The 9,347-nt window shown below is 51.4% G+C and overlaps 1 protein-coding gene across 3 annotated transcripts in view; it reads left to right on the top strand.

The window, feature by feature from the left end:
- Positions 1 to 4,198: 4,198 nt before the first annotated feature.
- The window catches only part of ST3GAL2 (ST3 beta-galactoside alpha-2,3-sialyltransferase 2), a 52,498-nt gene continuing 47,349 nt past the window's right edge, over positions 4,199 to 9,347 (top strand). For all 3 annotated transcript variants that reach the window (XM_041771033.1, XM_041771034.1, XM_041771032.1), the window contains exon 1: positions 4,199 to 4,490. The gene's annotated coding sequence lies outside the window, so the exon portion shown is untranslated. The remainder of the gene's footprint in view (positions 4,491 to 9,347) is intronic.

Below are 9,347 nucleotides of genomic sequence, written 5' to 3'. Positions count from 1 at the left end.
TCTACTTCGTGATCCCATCTCCCAAAAAATGAACAACAACAACAAAAAACAAACAAACAAACAAAAAACCTGCTGGTACTTGTACTGGAATCACATTAAACTTAAATATTAACTTGATTTATTTTTGATAGACTTCCTACCTAAGATCGTATTTTTTCCAATCTTTTCAACAACTCTAAACAATGAAGTCTTCTTTTATTATTCTTCTTCTCATTTTTATAGTTGAAGGAATTGTGTAACTTGCTCTGGGTCACACACAGCATAAAAGGGGTGGGAATTGCCAGATTGGTCTGACTTTAAGCTTCTGTACCCCAAACAAACTCAGGGAGGGAGGGAGCCAGCTCCTCTTTGTGCCTTGCTACTTAGTAGCTGTCTGCCTCCAAAGCCCTGTGCTGTCATCTGCCATGTTCCAACTCCCAAATTCCTGTTCCACTGTCTCTCTTGCACTGGACAGTTCACAGGCAAAACTAGGCTTTTCAATGAATGATTCAAATCCAAATGCTCCACTGAGGCAGTTGGGGAGAACCTTCTCGAAGAAGGAAAACTCAAAGTTTTCAGACAGACAGAATTTGGACTGGGGGAGGGGATGGGAAAGCAGAACCACAATTGAACACCAATAAAAAATTAATTTATTAAAAACAAATAAATATATTATGACTCTCAAAAAAAAAAAAAAGAAAGAAAGCAGAACCACAAGGGAAAAATGGGTGAACCAATTTGACATCTAATTGGGAGGTGGTAAGGGCGATGGTGAGGGTTTCTGTTGGAGTTGAGGTAGAGAGAGGGTCTCTCTGTCCTGCCCATGAAAAGGCATCTTAGGGGATCCCTGGGTGGCTCGGCGGTTTGGCGCCTGCCTTCGGCCCAGGGCGTGATCCTGGAGTCCTGGGATCGAGTCCCACATCGGGCTCCTGCATGGAGCCTGCTTCTCCCTCTGCCTGTGTCTCTGCACCTCTCTCTCTGTCTCTGTGTGTCTCTCATGAATAAATAAATAAAATGTTTAAAAAAAAGAAAGAAAAGGCATCTTAGTTCTCCCTGAATCATCTGCCAAAAGAGATTTGGAAGATAGATATAAACTCAAAAAAATTTCATATACCTTCTGCAGGTGAGGGAATGTTGTCATTGTACATGACTCAGACGCTGAGACCTATCTGCTTTAGGAAGGCCCTGGCAGCTGGTTGTATGGGCAGAGCATGAGGTTGCATGACGATTACTTAGGCTCCACTGGCCTGCGATAGAGACACAAATCTAAAAGAAACAGAGAGGCATTCCAGAGTTCATTTTAGTCAAGGTCCAACGCCTCTGGTGGCCACTTTTCGACTTGCCCAGGGACCTAGGAATAACTTGCTTTTTGGCCGTCAGTAGATGGGTGGAAGGCTAGATAACCTGGGCCCTGGGAACTCAGTGTACCTACCCCCTTTGTCAAAAATAAACAAAGCCTGACATTAAGGTGGTAAGGACAGATTTTAACCAGGAATATACTACTGCAATAAGGAAGAGGGTCCGATGTAAACTGAACTCATTTTCTATTTGTACAGATGACTGGGCATCTTATTTTTATTTTTATTTTTTAGATTTTATTTATTTATTCATGAGAGACACACACAGAGAGGCACAGATACAGGCAGAGGGAGAAGCAGGCTCCCTGAGGGAAGCCCAATGTGGGACTTGATTCCGGGACTCTGGCATCACGCCCTGAGCCAAAGCCAGACGCTCAACCACTGAGGCACCCAGGTGCTCTGGTGCCTGGGCATTTTAAAGAGAGAATGAGGGAGACTGGAGGAATGAGGGAGATTGAAGCAGGGACTCAGTAGAGTCAGGGAAGTGAGAAATGACAAAGGATTGGTCAGTGTAAATGCTTAGGCCAGCTGTGTCTGTTAGCTGGCAATTATGGAAGTTAGGATTCTATCTTCCCATGGATACTGGGAGACAGAGGCCCTATTCTTCCTGATGATTACATTTCAAAGGAATGGGTTTCAGGTCCTTAGGAAAAGCAGACCAGAGCTGTAGGAGATACATATACATCTCAAAGGGACAGAAGGAGTCACAGTTGCAAAACCTTTGTAGTAAATGCTTAAGTTGGAGTAGTCTCTTATCTTTAGGTGTTGGCTAAAGCAAACAGTAAATCCTTTCCCAGCAGGCCTGAGCTTTATCTGGCCTGCACTTTAGTAGAGCTAGGGTCATCCTAAGTAAGTGGCTTTGAGTTGTTAGAAACTATATTATGGTGTTTAAGTCTTTAATGTGCGGGAAGGAGGATGGATGAAATCATTTGTGGTGAGGAGTGTAGTTTTTATAGGCCAAGGTTGAGGCCTATTGGAGAACAGAACTCAAGAGGAACCTGGCTTGGGTTTGGTCAAGCAGTGAATCTTTGTCACCTGACAACTGGGAGATTCTAGGATTGTGCCTGTGGTGTGATGGTCACCAAACTTTGTCTTCAGGGGTTTATAGTTCCCCCAGAACATCAGGACAGCAGGTGGGAAGGAGAAGCTCACCTAAGAGGTCAGGAAGCCACCTCCCCACCTCTCACTACCCTAGCCTGTTTTGCTTTTATTATTTATTTTTAAAAGATCTTATTTATTTATTTGGACGACAGAGAAAACAGGATTGGGAGGAGAGGGACAAGCAGACTCCCACTGAGCAGGGGGCCCAGTTGTGGGGCTTGATCCCAGGACCCTGAGATCCCAACCGGAGCTGAAGTCAGATGCTTAACGGACTGAGCCACCCAGGTGCCTCCCCAGCCTGTTTTAGGTCCTAGCCGCCCAGAGGTAATGGATTCTACTAAACCCACAATACTCCCAGTTGAGATCACACCCCTTGGCTTACATCTACGGGGGAGGGGAGAGCGTGGAGGGTGGAGTCAGCGCGAGGTGTACCTCAGCTGCAGCCCTTGGCAACAGAAAACCTTCCCAGCTTTAAAACAAACAAAGAAACAAACAACAACAACAAAAAAGGTCAAGGGCTAAAGTCCGAAACACCTTTCCGTCAGATGGTCCACGTCGTATTTTTCTTTACAGGATGAACTGATTTGTTTATTGATCACAATTACAAAGAGCACTTCTGTGCTCAACTAGCTAGGACCCTGCCTTTCATGGCCTGGCTCTTCAGAGGCTAATATTCCGCAGCAGGCCTAACCGTGAAGGACGAAGCCAGAAGTCCAGCAAACAAAGAGCAGCAGCAGTAGCAGTTCTCTAAGTGGTTCCCCAGGCCATCAATCTCACCTGGGATGTTGTCAGAAATGCAAATTCCCAGGCACACCCTAGAGTCCATGAAACAGAAACTGCGAGTGGGGGCCAGCTAGACTTGAGCAAGCTCTCCAGGAGACTCTGGTCCACGCCAAAGTTTGAGACCCACTGGCCTACAGGCTCCCGCTCTGCCAGAGACGAAGCTTGGAGGGTGAAAGTGCGGTCGACCCGGGGCTTCATCAAGGGTTTGAGTTCGGCTTGGAAGTTGGAGAAAGGACTTGATAACAGAAGACATGGAAACAACACTTAAAACGTGTGCGCCTTACCCTAAGCAGTAGGGGAGCTAAGAGCATCTGACCAAAAAAAAAAAAAAAAAAAAAAAAAGAGGAGAGAGAGAGAGAGAGAGTGCGACTGGAATGAGGTGCTCCGGGAAACCCACAGTCCCTCGGCTCCCTTTCCCCGGGTGGGGAAGACCCCACGCCCACGCCGCTCCGGCAGCTCCTCCTCCCGCCCGAGCGCAGAGGCCCCACCGCGGCTCCTCCGGCTTGCGGAGCCCGGCACAAAGCCAAGCGGGTCTCAGGTCGTGGCTCTCCGGGAGCGCGAGTGGGAACTGCACCCGGGGCGCCGTTCGGGGGCCCGGAGGCTTCGCTTTCAGCCGGGCTCGGCCGCAGCTGGCCACAGCCACGTCTCAGAGGCATCCAGGGCTCATCCGCACCTCCCTGGGGACTCCAGGTGTTCAACCCGAACCGGGGGCGCCGCAGACCCCACATCCTCTGCTTCAGACGCCGGGAACCCAGCCTTCGGGGAACGGAGATTTCCCATCCCCCCTCTGCCGACCCCACCTCCTGCACGGTAGACGCCCCCCCGGCCCCGGCCGAACTACAAGGCCCACAATCCCTAGGGCGCGCGCGCTGTCTTCCGGGAGCTGTAGTCCTAGATGCGAGACGCCCCTAGCGGCCCAGGGCCGCCCGCACTCCATATCCCAGCAGGCCCGCGCGCGTGCGGGTGGAGGAGGGAGGGGAGAGACGGAGAGGATGTGAATGGGGAGGGGGCAGTCGCCCCCTTCCCCCACCCTTCCCTTCAAGCCGGGCTGGGGTGGGGGGAGGGGCCGGGCTGAGGCGGCGGCGGCGGCTCGCTCCGGGAGGGCAGAGCCGGCAAGGGCGGGACTGGCCTGCTGCGGGCGGACGGGGGAGCCGCGGAGCTAACGGGTCCGGACGTCGCCGGCGGCGGAGCTTTCTGCACGGGCGGAGGCGGCGGCGGCGGCGGCAGGAGCGGCAAGCATGGCCCGCGCGGCGCCCGGCGCTGACTGAGGTGCGCGGGCGGGACGAGGGCGGGCGGGATGCGGGGCGCCCCGGGCCGCTGGCTGCCCGAACCCCTTACGCGCGGGCAGCTGGCTCGGCCCAGCGGCCCAGACCGGCCCGGTCCACCCCGGCAACTTCCCCGGGGTCGGAGCTCTGGGTGCCCCCGGGGAAGCGGGGTCCGCCTGTCTTGGCCTCAGCCCCATCCCCGCCTTCTGCTTCTGCACCTCAAGCCGTTCCTCTCCTTGATGGCAGCGCCCAGCCCCAGCCCTGGGAAGCGTCCCCTGCCCCAGTCCCGACTCACTGCCCCCGGCTGGTTCGTCCCCACAAGCCCCGCGCGCTCCTGGCCTCTGAGCCCCCCGGGGACCCCTGCCTCGCTCCTCTTGGCCACGGGCTGTCTGCACCATCAGCACCTCTCTCCCCTTTCCCCTACTTGGCACTGCCCCCTAGCCACCCCCAGTGGCCCAGTTCTCTCTGATAAATCTAACAGCTTGACCTCCTTTCCACTTTGGAGAAACTGAGGCATGACAGTAAACCAGGAACTTGGTCAAGGCCATGCCCCAGTCCTTTGGGGGCCTGCCGGAGACGTGCTTTGGAATGGAAGTCATTTTTCTTTCCTCCAGCCATTCCACTGTAGCTGGACCAAACTTCCCAAGCCCCCGGCTACATCTCTGGGCTGAGCTCACTTTAGGTTCTCCTCTGGCTTTCCACCACTTCTGCTAACCCCCTCCTCCTTCCCATAGCCCACCTCTGACCCTCTCTGCCTGTAGAGAGTCCCCCACCCATTGCTTTCTTGCTCAAGGTAGCCTTTCGATTTCTATTTCTTGTCAACTGCATCCATCTCCCATCTTGTCTCTTGCTTTACAGCTGCGTACAACACCAAATAAGACTCTAAGGTATTGGGAGAATGGGGGAAGAGAAGTGCTGGCGGCAGGAGGGGAGTGGCAGCCTCTTGTAGCCAAAGCTGCTGAGGGGCTTCAGGGCACTCCGAGGCCCCTGGGAAATAGTCATTCCTAGCCAGTAACTCACACTGTCATCTTGTCTTTGGGACAATTGTCTAGACGCCAGTGGGTCATTCTTTCCTCTTACTATGCCTGGTGGGCCCTGAAGTCCTTCTGAGATGGAGAGAACTTCCTACCTTAGTGGAGGTGGTGACATAAATGGAGTCTGGGAGACCACACCCCTAAAACTTATCTGGATTCTGCTGCTAACTTTGGAGGGGGTTGCCAGTTCAAGGAAGGATGCCTGCTAGGTGCCCTGAGCACTTTGTGGAGGAAGGTACAGTGTCTGTAGGCGGTGATCTCGAGTTGAGTCGTGGTGTTCAGGATCTGAAGGGAAGAGAACCAGAGCTCTGAATGGTGACACAGAGTTGCCTAATTCAGGTTTTTGTTTTCTAGTCTTCCTTTGGCTAATTTGCCTTTGGCTCGCCCCTTTCCAGCCCAGTCCTCAGTTTCCCTGTGGGAATTTGGGGGAGGGAGGGAGGGAAAACTCTGAGCCATCAGGAAGGCTCGAGGAGGCTCTGGGAGTTTGCTGGGGTCCTGAATGCGCAATCTTGATCTGAACCAGATGGCTCACTGCTTCAGCACCCCCTTTTTTGATCCCTCCCCCTTAGCTGTGAATAGCACGCCTTTAACCTTGTAACTTGAGATTAGAGGAAGGGAAGCCAGGGGGCCAACTGTCTGTGTGTTTATGTCTCCATCTGCACACTCGTGTGCAAGCTTGCCAGGGGCCTCTGGGAGTGACCCTGCCCAGGAATGCATTGTTGTGATGTGCTGTGGCATGTTCATGGCCCTCTAGGAACTTTGTGAGCCCAAACCTATGATAGGGCTGATTTCGAAGTCCCTCAGAAGCACTGTGTGTGGTGGCCTCCTTGGGAGCATTTCCCCACATGTCAAGCTTCTGGACCTGAGACATCTCTCTTCTTGAGAAAGCTACCTGCGGTTGAGAAGTCCGAAATAGCAGCAGTGGGGGTGGATTTCCACAGCTGGTGTTTTTTCCCCTAGTTATGACAAGAGCAGGTCTGAGGAGTAGGGGTCTGGGTAGAGGAGTGGAAAGTGATTCTTTTGACTTCTTTTATGCCACATCCTGCCTTGTGTATTTGTGTACTTGATTTGGGCCCCCGTTGGACTGTGGAAGTTCTCCAGATGTGTCCTTACTTCTGGAATACCATCATCTGGCTTGGTCCTTGGCCCATAGTGTTTGGCAAATGTTTGAGTTAAAGCAGCGGGTCATGCCATTAAAGGTTTAGGGCAAGGTTCCTCATACTTGAGCAGGCATCAGAGTCCCCTCAAGAGCTGTTTAAGGCACAGATTGCTGGGCCCCACTCCCAGAGTTTTCTGATTCAGTCAGTCTGGGTGGGGCCTCGAATTTGCATTTCTGCCCAGCTCCACAGAGAGAACACTTTGAGAACTAGTGTCTGTGCTCTAACAGTTGCTTGGGAGATTAATTCAGGCAGATGTAAGTCTTAACAGGGACTTCCTTCTACCTTGCTTCCCAACCTAGGCTTGTGGCACCTGCTCTGTATTGGCCTTTGCCTTTCATTCTCATGCTGCCCAGTGTTGACTAGGTTAATGGTAGGGGTGATTGTGGTGCATGAGCTCGCAGTCCCATGTAGTAGACACTACCCCATGGTTATTTAAAGGAAGGCCCCACAAAAGCAGAACATTTAGGAACTAAGACTTTGGAAAAGGGAAGGCTGTGTGAATATGGGGAAGCAGACCCTGAACCACACCATCATTTGCCCTGACTCTGTCTCTCAGACTGAGCAGGTTGGAGTATTTGCAAGGTAAAGGTCTGCCATGGCTGCGCACTGGACAGGACGCCTGGGAGTTTCTGAAACTTAGAAAAATGGGAGGAATCACTTCCATTGTGCTTTTACTTTGTGAAGCATTTTTTACCTGTTGTTTTTCAGAAGGCTTATAAAGGCAGATACAGATACAGGTGGGGTTACACAGCAAGCCCTAGGACTCCTGATTCCAGCCCTCCAATAGAGCATCTGCTAAACCAGTTTCTAATAGCTGGAATAATGGCTGGTGTTATCTGTGTGCTTACTATTAGCCAGGCACCATGCTAGATACCCTCACATGTCAGCTCATCAAATCCTCACAGGAACATTGCAAGTTTGGCATTATTGTCACTACCTCATAGATGAAGAACTGAGACTTACAGTACTTATGAGACTTGCCCAAACTCAGACAGCTAGTAAATGGAGGATCTGCAATTCAAACTCCAGTCCTTCTCATGGAACACCCCACATTCTTCATCACTCGCTTTCTGTTTTGCCCAGTAACTCTGTAATTGTCCTTTGGGTTGTCTGTCCCCAGAGTCTGTGAATTTTACTGAACCTGAAACTATGCTGGGTTGCTGGTGTGGTGGAGGGGAGAATGACCAGTCACTGTCCTCTAGGAGGAGGCTAAGACCCCAGTGTCTACAGTGGAAGGAGGCAGGGGCAGCTAGTGGCTTATTGGTTTAAAGGAAACAGAAGCCATCCCCATAAAGGGTTCAAAAAAGGTCTTTGGCAGGAAGAGCTTCAGCAGTGCCTGTAGGCTGGAGAGGTATACAGGCCAATGGGTGCTGAGAAAGGCCATCATGGCACTTATTGGGACTTTTCCCTTTTGGCTGGAACATAGGAAATGTATGTCAACAAGTACTAGGAAAATCTTTTTTTTTTTTTTTTGAAGATTTTATTTATTTATTCATGAGAGACACGCAGAGAGAGGCAGAGACACAGGCAGAGGGAGAAGCAGGCTCCCCTGTGAGAAGCCTGATGCAGGACCCCAGGATCACTCCCTGAGCTGAAGGCAGATGCTCAACCACTGAGCCACCCAGGCATCCCAGAAAATCCTCTTTGTTTTTTTGTTTTTGTTTTTAAGATTTATTTATTTATTTATTCGTGATAGACACACACTCAGAGAGAGAGAGAGGCAGAGACACAGGCAGAGGGAGAAGCAGGCTCCCTGCCGGGAGCCTGACGCCGGACTCGATCCCGGGACCCAGGATCGCACCCTGGCCAAAGGCAGGCGCCAAACCACTGAGCAACCCAAGGATCCCAGAAAATCCTCTTTGTTTACAAGCAACAGCTTTGCTGACTTTGGCAGGAAAGGACTTCCTTAGAAGATTGTGGGGACTCCCAGAATCAGAGAATGACTCAACACCCAATCCCCTGTAGGGTCTCAGAGTAGGTACAGCAGGAACCAAAGGCCAGCTGACTTCAAGGTACCACTGTCGCCAGGATAAATCTCCTCTAGCCATGCTCAGTAATTTTATTCCCACAGCTTGGGATGGGCATCCCAGGGAGGAAATGTCCTGTTGGCTCAGCCTAGCAGGGAGGCCTGGTGGCATGGTAGGCAGTCCCTCCCAGACTTTATCTAAAAGTTAAAGTCCCCAGAAGAAGAAGAAATGGTCGCTACAAGAGATCAGTCCAGAAAGCCACCAGAAGAAGACTTGAATTGGCAGGTGGCAAATGGAGCACTTCTAACAAGTTACTGAGCAGGCAAGGAACAGACTGGCAGCAGGATATGGCTGTCATAAGGGGATAAGAAAAGAAGGGAGGGAAGAAATGGAAAACTAGGTAGTTACGGTCCAGATGAGATGTAGTGAAACGGAATTTGGCAGTAGAAATGGAAAAGAAGAGACTGATTCTAGAGAGATTGCGAAAGTAGCTATCATCTTGTGGAACAGATACTTGATTGGCTGGGGTGTAACATTTCAGTGCCTGGGTGATGAGGTTGGTTTCTTGAGCTGACATGGTGGAGTCAGGAGGAGGAAGTGTTTGCAAGAGAAAGTGATGCGCCCTTGCCTCAGAGGGGCTGTACACAGGATGCTGACAGCACATCCGGAACCCTGATGAGGTCATTTCTTCTGACTCCAC

This window comes from Vulpes lagopus, chromosome 10 (genome assembly GCF_018345385.1).
Source record: "Vulpes lagopus strain Blue_001 chromosome 10, ASM1834538v1, whole genome shotgun sequence".
In the NCBI taxonomy this organism is placed as follows: domain Eukaryota; kingdom Metazoa; phylum Chordata; class Mammalia; order Carnivora; family Canidae; genus Vulpes; species Vulpes lagopus.
The sequence above is the reverse complement of the archived record's forward strand: the minus strand, read 5'-3'. Positions and strand labels throughout refer to the sequence as shown.